Genomic DNA, 18,277 nt, shown 5'->3' on the forward strand with positions numbered 1-18,277 from the left:
ATCCATTCTTTGCATTTAGATTGCTTCTTCTTCCCTAGGAAGTCATTGGATATGTCACCAGGCACATCTCAGCAGGGCAAGAAGAATCCACCAGAGTTGCTGTCAACAGTGTGCTCTGTAACCCCCTCCCTTCTGTCTGCAGGGCTGGCTGCTCAAATGCTAATGCACTTCACGTGGGATTCATATGCCTTTAGCTTCTGACATGGTGAGTTAATCATCAGAGTGCAAGCTCATCACCTCAGGCTCTCTGTATAGATAATGGAGAGAAATAGACACCTCCAGAAAGCAACTCCTCTCATCCATCTTAGGCATCTATGTGAAGATGAAATGAGCTGCCTTTTGGAGATGCTCATTTCTCTCCACCAAGTCTTAAAGGAGCCCAGGGTGACTTGCTTAGATGGAGGTGATTAACGTTTAGATATGTACAGTGAAGTGAAATGATTTCACTTCTTTTGAGTAATTGTAGTAGTCATGACCTAGTGGAGATTGAGAACCCTTGAGACTTTCTGTATATTCTATAAAATGCTGGCTAGGGGCAAATCTGAGCTTTTTTGCAGCTTTCTGGCAAATAAAAGCAGTGCTGATCAGACTGATTAATTCTAGTGCAGCAGGATGATGCAAATATAGGAGGGGACAGAGAAATGTTGTTCAAGCAGTTTCCAGAGGTGCCATTTTGACTGGTAGGTGGCTGCTTCCACCCACCTATCCATCTCTATGTGGTAGCTGGCTGCTTAGAAACAGGTGACTCCTGAACCACTCTTGCCTGTGCTAAACCAGGTTTTTCTTTCGCATTAGAGTGATTCAAAACTAATTTTAAGGGCTCTTGCAGCTCTCTCTAAAACAGCTTGTTCTGGCTATAATGAGATGCTGTAAGAGACACTCACCAGACTCACCGTAGTTCTTTCTTCAAAGCTGCCTCTTCCTGAGCTCTGGATGACACCCTGTTATCTTCCTAAGGAGATAATTCTCTTTTGTCTTCTATGAAAAAGTGATCTATTTTACTGTCAGTACCCACTAATCTACTGCATTGCAATTACTCCTCTTAAGCAAATTAACAAAACAACATCCTCATTTTATTTGGATTAACTTCTGCAGTTAAGACTTGACAGATGATACCAAAAATACCAATGTAAATACTATGTATTTTTATGTTTGATCTTCTCAGAAATACTCTCAGGCTTATGTTTTTCATGTGTGGTCTCTGGTCATTAGTAGTTCTAGGACTCTGAGGTATAAACAGATGCTTCTGCAGGGAAGAGCAGAGCTGCTGTTTTCCAAAATGCTATCTGAATAAATCTACTGAAATTCAAAACTTGGCAGGATCACACTCCTCAGCAAGGAGTCAATTAGTCATTAGTTTGCTGTTGTTCTTGGGTTCTTCCATGTCTGCATGTCAGTACTGCAGCCTCAGATACCCTGGAGCTGTGATGTGCTGCTTGGTGCCATCAGCTCTGTCTTGCTTTGAACAGAGCAACTGCAGTGTCTGCTCAGCAGCAAAAGTCTGTCTGGGAGCAGGGCCCAGAGGACACAGCCCCAACCCGCTTGCATCCAGCAGATGAAATGTTAATGCCTGTGGCATGGTATGGGCACGGTGCCTTCTGGCTCTGCTATGCTGGGGCAAAGCCTGTTTGTGACTTCTTCATCTGTACAGTGGGCAAAATAATTATGTGTTAGCTTATGTGTGTACTTTGTGTGTTTTCTTTCCATCTCTATCAATGGCAATGGTAAGCGTTCGGCAAATGTCACCCTTAGTCCATCATTCTCTCTTATTTTGCAGGCATATTTAGCAGGATGCTGTCTTGCAGCATCCCTCCAACCTCAGCAGCTCATTCTTGCACAAGCTGTTCATCTGCTTGTGGCTTGTATGGGATCTGCTTTGCTTAATGCTTTAACTATGCCTTAATCTGAAATATTCCAATCAATGCTGCACCAAGGCTGACATTTATCGTGGTCTTTTGACTTGATTACAGCCAACCTGGTTGTTGTGCTCTATACAGCATACAAGTTTCAACTCCCCTGAATCTGACCTACTGAACTGCAGTTTCTGCAAGGTGTCTGTCACATCCCACCTCAATCCAGCTTCACTGGGGCTCAAGATACAGCAGAAGGTTGAGCAGATCTGCAATACTCATTAAGCCTCTAGGAAATGAAGTTTAGGGTATTCTGGGACAGTGATAAAGTGTGCATGTGGGCTTGTGTGTAATCAGGGAGCCCCCTTCATGCTGACTGCCCATGTGCTGGGGAGTGCAGGCTCCTTTAGCCCACTTTGATATGGCCATCTACTGGCTGTTTTGGAAGGCTTTCTAGAAGAGATGGGAAGTTGATGAATCATTATACAAGTTTTCCTGGCAAAAGATGTAAAAAGTTAAGGAACTTCAAAACTCCACAAAAATGCACTTCTAGTTTTGATTTTCAACAACATACTCACTTATGCAGGAGTTGTTGTGGGCCCCTTTCTGGACTTGATAAAACCCCTAAGTGTTGATTAAACTGTGATCAAAATCACAACACAGAGTACTCTTCACAGAGGCCTATATACTTCTTATTTAGATGGCACCTAAAATTAAGTCTTAAATTGTTTTAGTTACTCACAATAAAGTGAACTGAACAGAACGTCTCTTACAAACACTTTGCCTTAGGATGACTATTCAGTCAATCTTTAAACGCCAAGTTAATTAAAAATTCATTCAAATTTCATATCAAATTTATTCCATGACTTTGTATGTATGGGGAGAGTCTAGTACAGCAGTCAGTATATCTGAGCACACTCAAAATTTCTCTGCTAAAACAGGAGTGTGCAGAAGTATGCAATTTAGTCCCTTATTGTGCAGTGACTGGAGGATTCTTTTCTCTGCTTTTATTTTTCTGTAATTTAGTGTTATTCTGACAAATCACTAAGAAATGCTTATAAATTACTTTCGTATTTCTAGATAAGAAATAAGCAAAACAGTATCTTAAAACCTCAGAAATTTGTATCTTGTCAGCTTAATAAAAAACATTTGTGGACACATCAAGTAAATAATGGTGTTCTGTTACGATTCGCAATGTGAACACACAGAGATTGCACAGAAAAGAAAAAAATGTGGTTGAAGTGGTGAAAAGCAAAATCAGTTCCACTCTGAGCACCCAAATCAGTACATGTCTAAAGCTGTTTGTAGGCAATACCTGTAGTTGATAAAATCCTCAAGAATAAAGGGATTCTGTAAATCTTTTTTCTTTTTTTTTTTCCAAAGGACCACCCCAAACTTTGACTCATTTTTGCTATATCCCACAGTAATTCTTTAATTATATCTGTCCCACCTACTGGAGGTGTGCCTATGATGACTGTAAATTTTGCTACACAGCATGTTTTGGTATTGTTGCTGTAACTTTAGCTGTTAGCTGGGGATGTTGTTTGGTTGTTAGCCTGACTGTAATGGGGATGGATCACTGATTTGGGATGTTGTTTGAAGACACTGCCATTGCCAATATTAAATGGTTAACTGGTGATGTTGAACTGGGTGATAAACAGAGGAGGGGATAATATGGGATAATATCCATTAATAGGGATGTATCTCAGTATGGGTTTAAAAGATGAAATTAAGATAGCCTTCAATGGCTACAATTTTGTTTCAATCTGACATTTGATGTAGTTGCATGTATTGGAGTAATTTTAAGTCTTTTCAGACTCTTCATAGCAAGAGTTTTAATTGCACCCAAAGCCTGCTGAAATTGATAAGAAAACTTGTTCAGTCTAAGGGGTGGTGAATCACACCCTTGGAACAAATTGTGCAGAGACCATCTCGCTCATGCATTCTCTGCTCTATTCATTAACAAATGCTTAAGTAACATTTTATATTGCCTAAAGCACAGGAAAGTTGGCAATGCCCAGTAAAAAGGACACTAAATTACAGGTTTTTATCACCAACAATTGAAAATGTATTAGGATCTAACAATGCAGAAAAATTTATGGGGCAAGGAGATATCCAGAGCTTTTGAGAACATGTTTTAGGACAATGACTGCAAGTAGTCAAGCAATTAAATCCTTCCCATGCTTACAGCTGTGGTTAGTTACATAAGTATTCTCACCACCACCGGATAAGGCAAGAAGCCACTTACATGCTGCAATTCTGTTGTTCCTCTTGATGGCACTGCCCTCTCCAGCTGAGCTGACACTCTCTCTATAAACTTTCAGACACTACAAACCCCAGCTTAGATACACCACTGTTAGGAACAATGCTTTTTATGGATCGTGTGTTTCTCAAGCATGCATGCTGCATTTCCTTTGCACTGTATTTGTTGCTGATCGTTGCCTGATTATCTGCATGGGCTACCAGGTACATCCCATCTGCTGAGGGTTGTTGCTCGGTCAAAATCCCTGGCAAATTGACAGCTTTGTTTCCTTCTCATGGCCCTCATATGACCACTCTTTTTTACTCACTGCTATTGCTTGGCAATACAGAGAGTGTATGTGCAGGACAATGCTAATTCTGATTCTTTGCTTGTGTACGCACAGAAAGAGCAAACGGGTAATGGATCTGCCCCACTCAGTATGGAGGCCAGGGTCCTAAAGCTACAAAAACATCTGGAGGTGGTTCCCCTTGGAATCCCAGATTGCTCAGAAACAACTTTATGTGCCACTTTATATGCCATTTATAACCCAAACTCTTTTATGTGCCATTGCTAGGTCATACTGTCCATTTGTGTGTGTGTGTATGCGCTTGTAAATATTCAATACAAGACACAGGTGAGTGATACAACCTGGGCAACTTTGTGACAAGAGATGCTGTCGATTCACAGAAGAAGAGGCAGGTTTGTTTTCTTCATAACACCAGCACAGGTTCAAATCAAATGAGGTGAGTAGGACATTTCTGCATGTAATTCTGGAGATAGTGCACACCCCGACGCTACCAAGCTATGTTTTCTTTGCCTAGTCTGTATTCCCTTAGGCTCATCTCATTTGGCCTGTGATTATTTAGAGGAAGCAGGTGGAGAATTCCCAGTGAGAGGAATAATATAGATGGAAATGAACTTGTCTGTGCAATGAGGCTAGCCTGTTTTGAGAGAATTCAAACACATTTTTTGCATGAAAAACTCATTACCAGTATCTTCCACCTGACTCTTCACTTACCTTGCATAATTTAGTTGCTCCCTCCCCAACATTCCCCAGTGGAAATCGGTAATGACAGAACATTATTGATCTCTCTGACAGTATAGTAAACAGTATTTGGAACTGACTGCACAGTGTCCCCTACTTTTTTATTTCCTATGTTATTAGATCTGTTTGTCCCAATCTTCTGAAATCTTGTGCCAGTCTGCTCCTTCCAGAGCCTAGGTCCTTTCATTTCATTTTAATTCACACACTTCTGGTGGATAAAAATAGCAGAGGTTCTGTCTACTGAAAGAAGGATGGTCGAAAAAGCAAGATTTTTTCAGTGCCTCTTTGACTGAGGTGTTGCCCTGTACATGCTTCTGGAAAAGCACTGCTCAGGCAAAGGTTATCCATGGACAGGAATCCAGGTGCTATGTAAAACCATAAATGTCTTTCTCTCCATTTTTTCCTTCTAAAAGCCGAATGTAGGACTGACTCAGGCAGCTATCGTCCTGCAGCACATTTCCATAATGGATCTAGATGCACAGTAGCACAACCTGACATTTCATTATTTTTAATAGTGCTATTGCTGGAAGGAGCTGCTGATGTGAGTGCACATTCCAGCAGCAGGCAGAGATATTAATGTGGAATCACAGCAGCAAGTGCTGAAAGATATGTGACTGGGAGAAAAGGCAGTACCACTGACAGGATACAGTACACAGAGTAAGATTCAATTACACAATATTTATAAACCCATACTTTCTGTTTCAGTGATGCGCAGCTGCAAAGAAGGAAGAACAAGCCTCTTCCTCTAGCAGTGCCTCTAAGGGGCACCCAGTAGCTTATGAACGGTAACACCTTCTAAACCAAGAAGAGAAACAACTGACACTGGCCATGTGCTGCATCCTAAAGTTGCTTCTGATGTGCGTACTGCTGTTGGCAGCTTTTGCAAGTGAAGGGAATGTGTCATTCATTTTATGGAGCAGCACTGTTTTTCTGGGTTTATGTGACCTTTTTACTCCTTCCCACCCTAAGCTTTGCTGCCCTGCCCTGGCTGTAAGGAGGAGCTGTTCTGTCCCTTTCCTGAGGCTGCAGGGAGCCACGGGGCTCCAGCTTGGTCCTGGCTGGAGGATGGACTGAGTGAACCACACTGAGGACACTTGCTGGTCCTGACATGAGAACATACTTGATGTGTCAGGCGCCTGTGCCTGAGTAATATTTTAGGTATCACTGTATGAAAAAGCAGGCAATTTTGTACAGTTGTCTGGGCTCATAATGGGCCCTGACTAAATCTGGTTTCCAATAGCAAGGTTTCAGGGGAGGCTTAACGATGGCACAAATAGCATTGCATAAAGTACAGTAACCAGTACTTTTTTACCAATGCTTTTAAATTACAGCAGCATTTTAAACTTAAAAAAAAAGACCCTGATTCTGCTCTTTGTTCAGATTTTTGTTATAGAGATACCAATTTCAGTCACCTTAGTTTTGCATGACAGCTAAACCAAATCTACAGTCCTTATGTCTGATATCACCCACTATTTTTTCAGGATTTGTTAGCCAGGATCCAAACAGGTTCAGTCCGTCTGCTCCCAGTACTATTTATGTATTCTGGTTTGATGGCACTTAAGTGAGAAGTGTAAAAGCCTGAGTATGGCTCGTTCTGGTGGAACCAGCTGCCTCACTCAATGAGAGGTACAGACCTTGCTTACCTGTTCTCCCCCGTCCCTGCAGCACCTGCATTCATGCTTTGTGGGCACAGCTTTGCTTAGAAGGATGGTCCCAGAGGAGACCTCAGCTCAGCACTGCCCACAGCCACGCATTGGGGTAGCTCCCATTAAAACCAAATTAGGGATTCAAATCCCCTGAAGGAACAGGCAACTCAATTCAGACTTCCCATGTCCTGGGTGCTGGTGTGGAGCTAAATGACCCCCACCAGCCATGCAGTTCCTTTCCTGATGGGAGTCCCTGGGTGCTATCTCCTGCATGAAGAGCAACAAGGCTGCCCTGCTGGGGTACTGCCTCGTGGTGTCAAAGCCTAGAGGGAATGGATGGCAGTGGCTCGCCTACAAAACCACAAACTATTTCTGAAATAAAATTCACCTCTTCTCATCTTCTCTGTTGCTGACAGAGGTATTGCAAACCCATGTTTATTTTATCTTCCTGCTCAACCAGTTAGGAACAGGATGGAGTCCAGCTTAAATTTCCCTTCTAGAAAAATAGTGAACAAATTGCTTCTTACATCATGGGCAAAGGAGTTTGCCACTGTGGCTGTGGTATATCTTAAAGACAGAACTTGAAATTAAGTCCTTGGGTGAGAGCAAAGCAGAACATTTCAAGCACCACTGTTGCAGAACAGAGGAAGAAGTGAGTGTGATTTTGCAGCTGGCCTTGGCCACTCTTACACTAATGCAGATGTGTTTGATCTTCAGATCCACCCACAGATGGTGGATCACTTTGCATGGGCAAAAAGGAGCTGTTGTCAGAGAAAGGAGACTCTCGAGAACAAATCACAGAGGGAGAAGAGTGCTCTGAAGTGATATTTTCAGGCCAAGGAGAGTTCTACAAAGAAAGTTCGTGCATGCATACCCATCACAGACAGCAAAAAAAAGTAGAAATAAGCCTCTCACACAATGACTTCTTAGATACTTGAAGTTCTGGCTTAATTTTTGTACCTGAATGTGGTTTTTATTATTCTCAGAATTTGTTCCTTTCATACATCATGTAAACAAGCACAGCTGATGAATAAATAAGTTGCAGAGTTAACATGGATAGCTTTCTCCAGCATTGCTGCCAAAGTTCTGAATCTCTTGCATTTGGTTAAAAATTAATTATTTTCAACACATCCATTTCAGCTCTGTTGTTGTGGCACAAAGCATCCTTCAAAGAAACAAGAAGCAAGCAAAAAACCCTCTCAACCAATTTCTCTTCCTTGCCTTTGAGATGATGACTTGGTTGGAAAAACTGGCAGAAGGTGAATCAAAAGTGATTGTATTGCAGGGTAGTTTGATAATCACAAGATAAAAGCAAAACAGTAATTTGTTTAACAATTATATTTAGTATGGATCAAAATGTAGAGATCATAGTAGAGATCATATACTGTGAGGGGAAAAAAAGAGTTTAGAAACAGGTCATCGTATCCATGGCAACATAGGAGGGAACCTTTCAACAAAGAGAGGGGTTTCTTGTCTAGCTGTTATTGCCTTATGGGACATATCTCAACAGGTACAGCACTTCTGGGGAACTGGTGAGCAGTGGGTTAAGATGCTATTTTGGGAGGACCTTGGTCTCTCTGCAGTGTGGAAGCAGGAAGGAAGGAGAACATCACAAATTGTGAGCAGCACCTGAGCCCAGCTCACCTGGCTGGTGGAGGTCTCCCATTTCATCCCCATATCCACCCAAAGATGAAGTTCAGTGCCGTGAAGGCAAAGGGATGAATAGTGGGGAGAATCTCTCGGAAGAGGGCAGATGTGTTTGTGCAGGGAAGTGACTGGGAGAACAGCAGAAAGCAGTAGCCCTCTGAGGAAGAGGAGCTGCCAAAGCTCGTGGGAAGGGAGTGTCCTCACTCAGGGGGAGCCCAAGCTGTGGATCCTCACACTGCACAGGACATACACTGCCCGTAGAGAAACAGCTCTGGGATTGTGTTTACTTGCTGACAGACCATGTAAGGGTCTTTGCCATATGTATATATATATATAGAATATCTGTTTGAGTTCAGAGTGAATAAAATTGGAGTTTTCTTTTTTATTCCCCTGGAGGAGTTTCCTTTTTTTTAAATTGACCTTCAAAATTTACCCACAACCAACTCTTTCACCTAGTACAATTAATGACACAAATCTTTCTGTATTAACTGATGCACCTACCTAACTTCTAATAAGTAGTTAGAGGTATAAACAGCCTTAGCAGCATTCATAGTTAGGTGCCTAGCAGGAGAGTTTCCTTTAAAAGCTGTATCAACTAGTGTTTTACTGATGCCTACATGACAGTCAGAAGAAAAAAAGTTTAATAGAATGTGTGCAGCGATTAATACTTATTTAACTATATCTCTATTTATGTATTTGTTTGTCTGTATTTAGGCAGAATCCTTATTTGCCTTTGCCTTATGTGATGCTGCAAAGGTACTGTTGATAATTTAGAAGCCAGAGTTATAAGCAAAGAAGACATTTTTCCCATTAATATGTTGCTAGATCTCATCTCTGAAATAAAATAGTTGAGGTACAAGTCTGAAGGGACAGGAAGGAATTGTCTTTCCTGCAAACTGGTTTTGCTTTCTTCTTCATGTCATCCACTCTGAATTTCCCATGTATGTTCTCAGCAGACTCTGTATAGCTTCCAAGTGTTTGCTGCTGCTACTTGTTTGCTCAAATAAGATTTGCAGTTTTCTGGTGCTATCTCTTTTACAGAACCTGAACAAGACTCTCATTTTATGTGTCTTCATGACCATTCTGTTCAGAAGGCAGATCCACCTAATAATGGGATTTCTTGCCTTTCACCCTTTATTTTACTTAAAAATCACTGTGAATTGCCAGTGCAGCCCTTTCAGCTCCATGCTGCCCACCAAGCCTTCCTCTGTCAAGCTCAAGATGAGCTTCTTGAGATCAGGAACTCGACCAGAACGTGATATATTTTTGATATATGACATGAATATGACAAGCCCTAGGATTTTGCCTACTCGGTCTGGAATAACTAAATTCCAGCACTATTCTGCTCCCATTCACTCAGCTATTTGCTCACAAGACAATGAGCACTGGTGTCATATCAAAAACTACATCCAGCTATAGGAGGGGACCTAGAGGTTCAGCGAAGCCAGTACTTGAAGATCTTGTTATGCAGCCATCTTTCCTGATGCTGTGCTCTTGGGATGCACTTGTGTATGTGCATGAGTGGTTGACATCCTCAGTAACCAATGGTAGCTCCCCAAAATTGTGCTGACTCAGCTACCACCCCAAGTACACACCACTGTCCAGGGCTGACAAGTCTGGGAGCATTGTCAGGCAAAAATAACTTAGTTACTTGAAGTCTTCTTTCTACTAAAATAAAGTTGTCCCACAATAATGTATAGGACACTTCCCAGGGTCACCTGTGCAGCATTGCTTAGGGAGTCCAAGATATATCATAATCATCTCCTAGCACCTACCTGGAATTGGTAAGCATAGTATGGATGTGGATAATAATTAAGGCTTGGTGTCTATATGACAGCCAGTATGGAAAAAAGAAAGCTACTTTGCACTGGCAATGTTACAGCTGTATCTGAACTAAGTAACTCACAGCTTGTAGCAAGCAGGTAGAAATAAGCCCAAACTTTAATTTATGTGTTTATCACTTAATAAATAGAGGTATTTGCTATTTCTTTTTCTAAAAGACATTGATATTGCTGGGAAAGATGTAACGCTATGTGAACTTCCACCTCTGTGGAATGCTGCCAGGAACTACTCAAGTTTCCTCTTGCAGTGGCAAGGTTTAGTCTTTGCAGCCATGTGGAAAGATTAGAAATGAAAAAATCATAATAGGCTTGTCTGAGTGGACAAGGCGTAATGTAATAGTAAATTTGAGAGTTCAGAAATACAAAGTCGGGTTTGAACTATATTCCTTATGCCTGAAAGGGATGCACACAGCTCAGTAGTCAAATTTTGTTTGCCTTTGGGGTTCTGTGCCTGCAGTACCTGTATTTAGTCTACTTTTGGCTCTTCTGCAAGAAAAAAGGAAGGATCTCAGCAAAACATAAATGAAATCTCAGGAAGTGGTTCAGATCCTCAATTGAGCATAGGCATCCTGTTTGAGTCTGTGGGAGTCATTTAATTGCTACCTGCAAAGAAAGGAAGCAGGGAGAGCAGAACAAAATGTTTTCATTTGCTCTGTGCTGTCTGATTAATGGAGATCTTTTGTCATAATACCAAAGTTCTTCTTTTCCCAATAAATATATAGAAAAAAAATCTAAAACAACATGTTCTTTAAATGAAAAGTCAAAAGACACTGATTGCCAAGATGTGTGAAAGGAAGAAAATGTATTTTTCCTGACCAGCCTTTCATTCCTCAGTCTCTCTCTCCTGCTTCTCACTGAACTTCACCTTCCTCAGTTCAGATATATTTCTATATTAGGGTGGTTACTCTGCCAGCTCTCTCCCTCTCTTTCTGCACAAAGTTTAGCGGAGACACAGCACGTGCAGTTTTGTTGCATGGAGACCAGTTTCTACTCTCCACCTGCACCTGTGCACCCAATACCTTTGTGAAGCAGGGATGGGGATGCCCATCATCAAGCTTTCACAAAAATTCAGTGTTTAATTCATAAGCAAAGCAGTATAGCCTCTGCTCACAAGCACACTGAGGGCGGGATGCTCTCCCACACAATCTGGCATAATAGGGTTCACAAATAGTTATGGTCTCTCGTTATGTCTTGTAGAGATGAAAATAGATGTCCAGATAGCATGTGAGAGTGGACAAAACGGAGAAGTGACAGTGTCATAGTATTTATTATCCCTTTGGAAGGTCACTTGGAGAGAGGTGTTTCCCCAAAAAGTGTATGTGAACATCTGCAGGGGTGTGCAGAGTAGTGTGATGAAGTAGAGAGGAGCTGGGACTACAACAGGTAGCAAACAGCCATGGACCAGGAAAATGTCTCAGTTCACAGGCAAAATTTGTGTTCAAATCTAGAGAAGAGACTCTAGGAGGGTTCTTATGGAAATCATCAAGGATAACCCAGGGATGTACCAGTGGAAGAAGTTCTGAGAAGTGAGCCCCAAATACTCGAGCCATGGATTTTGTGTGCAGAAGATCAGAGATAAGTTTTTTGGCACCATCGAAAGATAGACATAAAATGCTGGCATTCCTAAGCTAGTTTAGGGTAATGCTTATTTTTCTGCTGGTATTTGTTGTGGTCAATAACTTTGACAGGGTCTTGACCTCATCCTAATGTAGAAAGCAGGAAAAAACCCTGAAAACTCAGAAAATATTTTTCAGGGCAGGAAACTTGTCTGGTTAATACTAAAAAGATTTTCTAGTACAACATAGTTCTAGAGTAAGGACATTTAATTCCTCACAAAGCTGTGTTTAAATTTGTACTTATACTGGAAAAGTATCAAATTAGCATTTAAAAAAAATTTTAAAAACAAGCTATTACATCCCGTCAAGTTTTATCTCAGTGCAAATGCATATTGAGATGTTATGATAAATGGCAGACTATTTATACCAGAAATACCAGTAGGCCTTTAACTATGGCAACACAAATGATGCCACTCTAATTAAAATTAGTAAATGGTTATGTTCAGTTTTTAATGAAAATATTCTTCCATGCGTTTCCAATCTTTAGCACCATTTCGTTTTGTCTATAGTGGTCAGGGAAATAATTATTTGAATTGGAGTCTAAATCTCCATGAATATACTGGTGATCAAAGATTTCTTCTATTAGCACTTAGATGAGCTATTCTTCTATAAATGAACTGGTAGAGATCTACACTAAGCAAAGTTGCTTTCACTTTGGGAATTAGATGGAATAAGTGTTAGGTAGTTATAAGCATTGGCCAGCTGGCCTGAGCAGTTTGTGCTCTGCAGGGGATTAGCTACAATGGTGAGACATCTCGAGTGTATGCAATTCAGCAAAGTGACAATGTGCATTTAGAAGTGTGATTAAGCAGTACACATTTTCTTGTCTTTGCAGCCTTGAAATGAGATCACCGCGGGTCTGACTGAAGAGCAAATACGAGGCTAGTTGAAGGATAATGGTGAAAAAATATCAAATGAGAGAACTATAAAAAAACCTGAGGCCAAGGCTTTCTCATTGCTTCCAGGTCTGCTGCCACTGCTGGGTTTGTGCTAGCCATCCTACTCGGCTTTCCTCTCAGTAGAGGGAAGGTATGGACTTCACGTGGATTTGCAACGGGATACAAGTTTCCATTGTCACTCAGTGGTTTCTGTGATATTTCTGGATAAGCCCCATGGAATAGAAAAAAATATTTCAGTCCTTCCTCTTACTGTGTTTAATATTCTAGTGATTTTTTGTAGAATTCCCATGCTAGCAAAGTAACATCCTTCCTCCACTACTAATACTACTAAGAAGCAAAGGTAGGGCATCACTTGGTGCTTGGTACATGCAGCAGCTGGTGTTTCCAGGTGCTCCAAGAGAAAACCAGTCAATGTGAATTACTCATTGCTAAAGGGGGTGAAGGATTAAAGCATTTTATATTAATAGACAAATATGTTCCTAAGATTTTAACAGTGGACTGCAGAAGATGGCATATGCTTCTTGTGCATATCACAGCCTATCACAGCAGTACCTCGATGCTAATGACTGAGAGCCTTTGGTGCAGCTGTGCTCTCTGCATTAGTCTTGATCAAAGGGATCTCTGATTTCCACAGGCTCACAGTCATTGCAATCATCCCAGAGCAGCAAACTCCCAGGGTGGTGCTTGCCACCACCTGTGTGGAGATTACCCTGCATGGTGCTGAGTGGCTGAGGCGCATGGCAGCCTCCTGGAGATAACTCCTGGACATCCTTCTCCAATGGGACATAGCCCAGTTGGCCTCCTGAAGCCCCATTTCTAGTGATCACCCCTTCAAATCTGCCTGGAGCTGTGACCAAGGGGACTAGAAAAGTGGTGTTCCAGCCCGTCATGAGCTGCAGTACTTCCAGGGTAAAACAAAGCTTATTCAGGAAAAGTGAAATCAGACTTTCAAAGGCTTAAGACAAAGTGGCCAAGGTTTGGCATTCCCCGTGGGAATGCTGAGGTTCTTATTCTCAGCAAGAAATAGTTTTTCTTGCCTACCTTGAAAAGTCTTGATTGTGACTAAAGGAAAGATGCTTTGTCATTCCTTCTATCAAACAAGGTCTCCCAGCAAATCACCGCCCAGAAAATTGGAGGCTTTTCCTTCACAGCATCATAGCATTACAAGATACCCAAGTTGCAGACTTGGGCTCAGGTTTCACCATACCTTCCCCCGCTCCCTTTTTGGCAGCACTGAGGCAGGCTAATGATATCCATGGGCCAGGCACTCTTGCTCTTTATGGTTTGGCTCAAGAGTTTCGCCCAATCTCTCTTTTTCTCCACAAATGATTCTTGCACAGGAATCCAACCTTGCTGAATCAAACACCTTTCTCACAACACTTGCGACAAGAGAAAACCAGAGTAAAATAAAGTGTCGGTCCAAAGAGCTTCAAGTAATCGAGTTCTTCTTTTCTTACTTCTCATAATATAATTTTTTTCCCAAGAATCATCATTTTCCACTTGCTGTACCCCTGAATGTAGTAAAGTAAAAATAAAGCTACCTGTTTTGGTCATGTTCTGCTGACTTCCTGTGTACACTTTGTTTCCATGGAAAGCTAATTCTCTCTCTGAATATTTTACTGAGTCTAATGTTTTGGTTTTTATTTTTGGTTTGGTTTTTCTGTTTGTTTTATGTTTGTTTGTTTGTTTTTGTTTGTTTGTTTTTGTTTATTTGGTTTTGTTTGGTTGGGTTTTTGTTTTTTGTTTTGGTGAGTTACTATCTATTCTTTTGCACAGTATATTAAACAACTTTATTTTACCCATGATGTTAACACCCTTTTTCTTTCTGAAAGTAAGCCTATCTTGGTGAGTACTACTGACTCCAAAGTCTTAAAATATTAGTGATATTTCCTTTGACTTTCAGAAAGTTTATTTTCATGAGTTTTTCAAAATTCCTGTCTGACTGCTTACAGCTGCGTCTTTTGCTGAGAAGTTTTAACAAGCAACATGGCTAGGAGAGCTATTTTATTTTTCCCTGTCATTATGTTGGTTTTGTAGCTAGAGTTCTGGTCTTGTTAGAAAGTACAGGGATAAATGCCACCTCCTGCTTTCAACCTCTTTAGGTTGTGCTAATATGTTTTTACGTGCTAATATATTTTTACAACATGCCCATTGCAGTTAGTGGTAGATGAAGGCCCACAGTCATTCACAGGAACAAAGACGAACAAGAACTGTAGAACAAAGAAGTGTTTGGTATGATGTTAAAAAAAAAAAAAAGCTGTGTTCGTTACAGGATCTTCATAATGTGTGCATTTTGCAGTAGACACAGAAAGATAGAGTTAAAACAAACTGCCCTCATGGCAAGAAGGAGCTTCTTGAAGAAGAATTACCCTAGGAGGTTTTATTAATGCCCTTTTTGGATTAATACTATCAACAATATCAATTTTTTATTCAATTCAGTAGAAATTCAGTAATTCGGAAATCCAACTCAGTTCGGTAGAAACATGAAGGGGAAAGAAAGCCTGATGACCTGCTGAGAGATGCAATCTCCTGAAGTCCAGCGACTTCACTGGAGGTAAATTGTCTGAGCAATGATCCAGGAGCAAACATGATACAACCCAAAGCTTTAAGTATTTGTATAAAGGAAATTCTCTTAAGAAATTAGTCAGAATGAAGTTGATTTAAAGAGACACATTCAGAAGTAGCACTGAGCATTTACAGAAAAATACTGACTGACTAAAGAGTAGGATCTATTGGAAATCAAGTTAGGGAGGGCCATGCCTTCAAAATGCAGAGATGCCACTTGACTAGGATGAAAAGATGTAGAATGACTGGAGAGGCAAAGGACCAGCATGGGGTTTATTACTGCTACCACCAGAACCAAGATGAAGAAGGGCAAGGGAGAAGAAAGGAGGTGATCCTACACGAGGGAAGAAATACCCCAGGCACAGGTGGAGGGAAAAAAACTGATTCACAGCTTGAGAGAATGGAAAATTAGGCGGGTTGGATATTTTAGGAGAGTAATAGAGTGGGTGAGGGAAAACCAAGACACTTAGAGATCTGAGTAGAGAAAGGACACCCTGGGACAAGGAAAAGAGAGGCAGTGGGATATGAAGTTGGCATTGATGCATCAGAAAATGAAAGGAGGGCAGGAAGGAGGAGAAAAATACACCTCCAGTTGCAGCACTGTGGACAGGCCATGGCAGGCAGAGGGAACAGGTACTGGAGCCAGCATTAGAGGGGCTTGCAGAAACTGCAGTGGGATTTGCCATCCCCAGTCAGATGCCTGAAGTTTAAAGTCACCAATATATTTTTTATGATGATAGCGTGGTATCTACTTGAAACAACAGATACAGAGTGCAGGAAGAATCAGCAGCTGGTGAAGATTTATGGATTTGCAAGCATTGTCTGTCCAAGGAGGGTGTAAACCAACAGATAAATATGGCACAAATATGTCACAGCAACCTTCCTGCTGCAGAAGGGAACATCTACAGCTTTCTCCTTCGCCTCGTGGTTTTCAGCTGCCATCTGAGAGAAAACAGATATTCCCCTCAGGGCCAACTGCAAGGCATTCATTCAAAGGAGCAATGAGTAAGAATAAATAAGAAAAGAAAGCAATGGAATTTGCTGGGTGACTGGAAATGTGAATGAAGAGTTAAAGGTTGAATAGTGCCTGTGAGATAAAAAATCCAATAATTTATCTGTGAAAATAGGTAAAAGGAAGCTGTGTTCTGCTGCATGGTGTAACAAAGATTCCTTTACAGCTTTCACCAATGGAGAAATTGAACATATACCAGAACACTGCAGCCTTGGAGAGCAAAAAAATCTGAAAACTGCGTTTGACAGTCTCCCAAAAGATCAGAGACACGTAAGTTTACAATTTAACATGACTGTTGAGGGGTTACCGTGTGAAAATTGTCCTGTCTCCACTGAGAGGCAAGCAGCATCCTGCTTTTAGGCATACGTGGATCAGCTTTCCCTGCTGATGGTGCACTATCTGCATGATCATGGAGTGGCTTTATTGGCACAGGACAGCCTGGCTTGTGGGACTGGACCACAGCAGGATGCTAATAAATCCTCCAGTGCACTGAAAATGTTGTGTGTGCATAATACACTCATTTGTATCTGCCCACAAGGCCAGGTATTGCTGTTTTGGTGAGACATCACACTGTGCATTAAGTACCTTACTGAAGCTGTTACAGACATATACTGAAACCTGCCACAGTTGCCATGCTTCAGGAATGGGACCATTGCTTGTGATGCTGGGGCCTGCTGGTAGTGAGGCACAGCCCTGTTGCTGATTGTCTTCAGGGTCAAAGCCACAGTATTTGTCAAAATTGAGTTAAAGGGAGCCCAGATGTGTATTTAGCTATAGGGTAAAATCCCTTATATTTTACTCCCTGAAACTAAAGCCTGATACTGCAGTTTTGGAAGCATGCACATGGCTTGACATGGCATGACTAACTGGTGTCACAGGCAAGCAAAACAGAGCAACATGAAGGTGAAGGATGAAGGGTTCCAGCGCGAGGATGGCATTTGTAGGTGACAAAGAAGCAGAGATTTTTTTGGTGACATTCAAATCCTGTGCATTTCTCCAAACAACCCAAAGGAAAAACATGTCCTGGATGTGTCTCAGGGAAGATTTTAGCCTGGAGAAGAGGAGGCTCAGGGGAGACCTCATCACTCTCTACAACTATCTGAATGGAGGTTGTAGCCAGGCAAGTCTTGGTCTCTTCTCCCAGGCAACCAGCAGTAGGACAAGAGGGCACAATCTTAAGCTCTGTCAGGGGAAGTTTAGGTTGGATATTAGGAAGACATTTTTTACAGAGAGAGTAATCAGACACTGGAATGGGCTGCCCAGGGAGGTGGTGGATTCACCGCCCCGAAGGTTTTTAAGATGAGACTGGATGTGGCACTTAGTGCCATGGTCTGGTAATCACAGCAGTGTTGGATCAAGGGTAGGACTTGATGATCCCAGAGGTCTTTTCCAACCCGGTTGATTCTATAATTCTATGATTAATGTAGAATGTAAAGGAAGTGTAAACATCTTGTTAGCTTTATGAAGCTTGCAGACTGCACATTTTGAGTATATTTCCACCAACATGCCTTCAGGTTACTGGCTGTGGCAAATATTAATTAAGTAAAGAGAGTGCTTGACCTATTGAACAATTATAATCATATAGGGAGCAATAAACTCATAAATCAATAACATTACAAATTAGTGCTCATTTCAAGATTTGCTTAGGATCAGCTGAATAGTTTCAAGTGCATCTGAGTGAAAGGGGTAGGTCGAATACATTATGCAGCATAAAATTAGCCTACCCTGACATTTTCACAATGGTTGAACTTGCAAGAATGGAATGGATGATGACAATTGCTTGTGTTCCTCATGACTAGTACATTTTCTATAAAGACAGACTTGATCACTTCTGGTTGCTAATATCCCTGTTTAACATACAGTGTGTGAATTATTTCACAAATCAGGGAAAACACAGCAAAGACGGTGAATTCT

At 41.3% G+C, this 18,277-nt stretch overlaps 1 long non-coding RNA gene across 1 annotated transcript; it reads left to right on the plus strand.

Moving 5' to 3' along the window:
* The first annotated feature begins 3,379 nt into the window (after positions 1–3,379).
* LOC116784691 lies at positions 3,380–17,590 on the plus strand. Its single transcript, XR_004356202.1, has 3 exons — positions 3,380–3,392; positions 4,965–4,967; positions 17,414–17,590. It is a non-coding gene; the product is annotated as an uncharacterized LOC116784691 (long non-coding RNA).
* Positions 17,591–18,277: the final 687 nt, after the last annotated feature.

The sequence above is a fragment of the Chiroxiphia lanceolata genome, chromosome 3, assembly GCF_009829145.1.
Source record: "Chiroxiphia lanceolata isolate bChiLan1 chromosome 3, bChiLan1.pri, whole genome shotgun sequence".
Classification (NCBI taxonomy): Eukaryota; Metazoa; Chordata; class Aves; order Passeriformes; family Pipridae; genus Chiroxiphia; species Chiroxiphia lanceolata.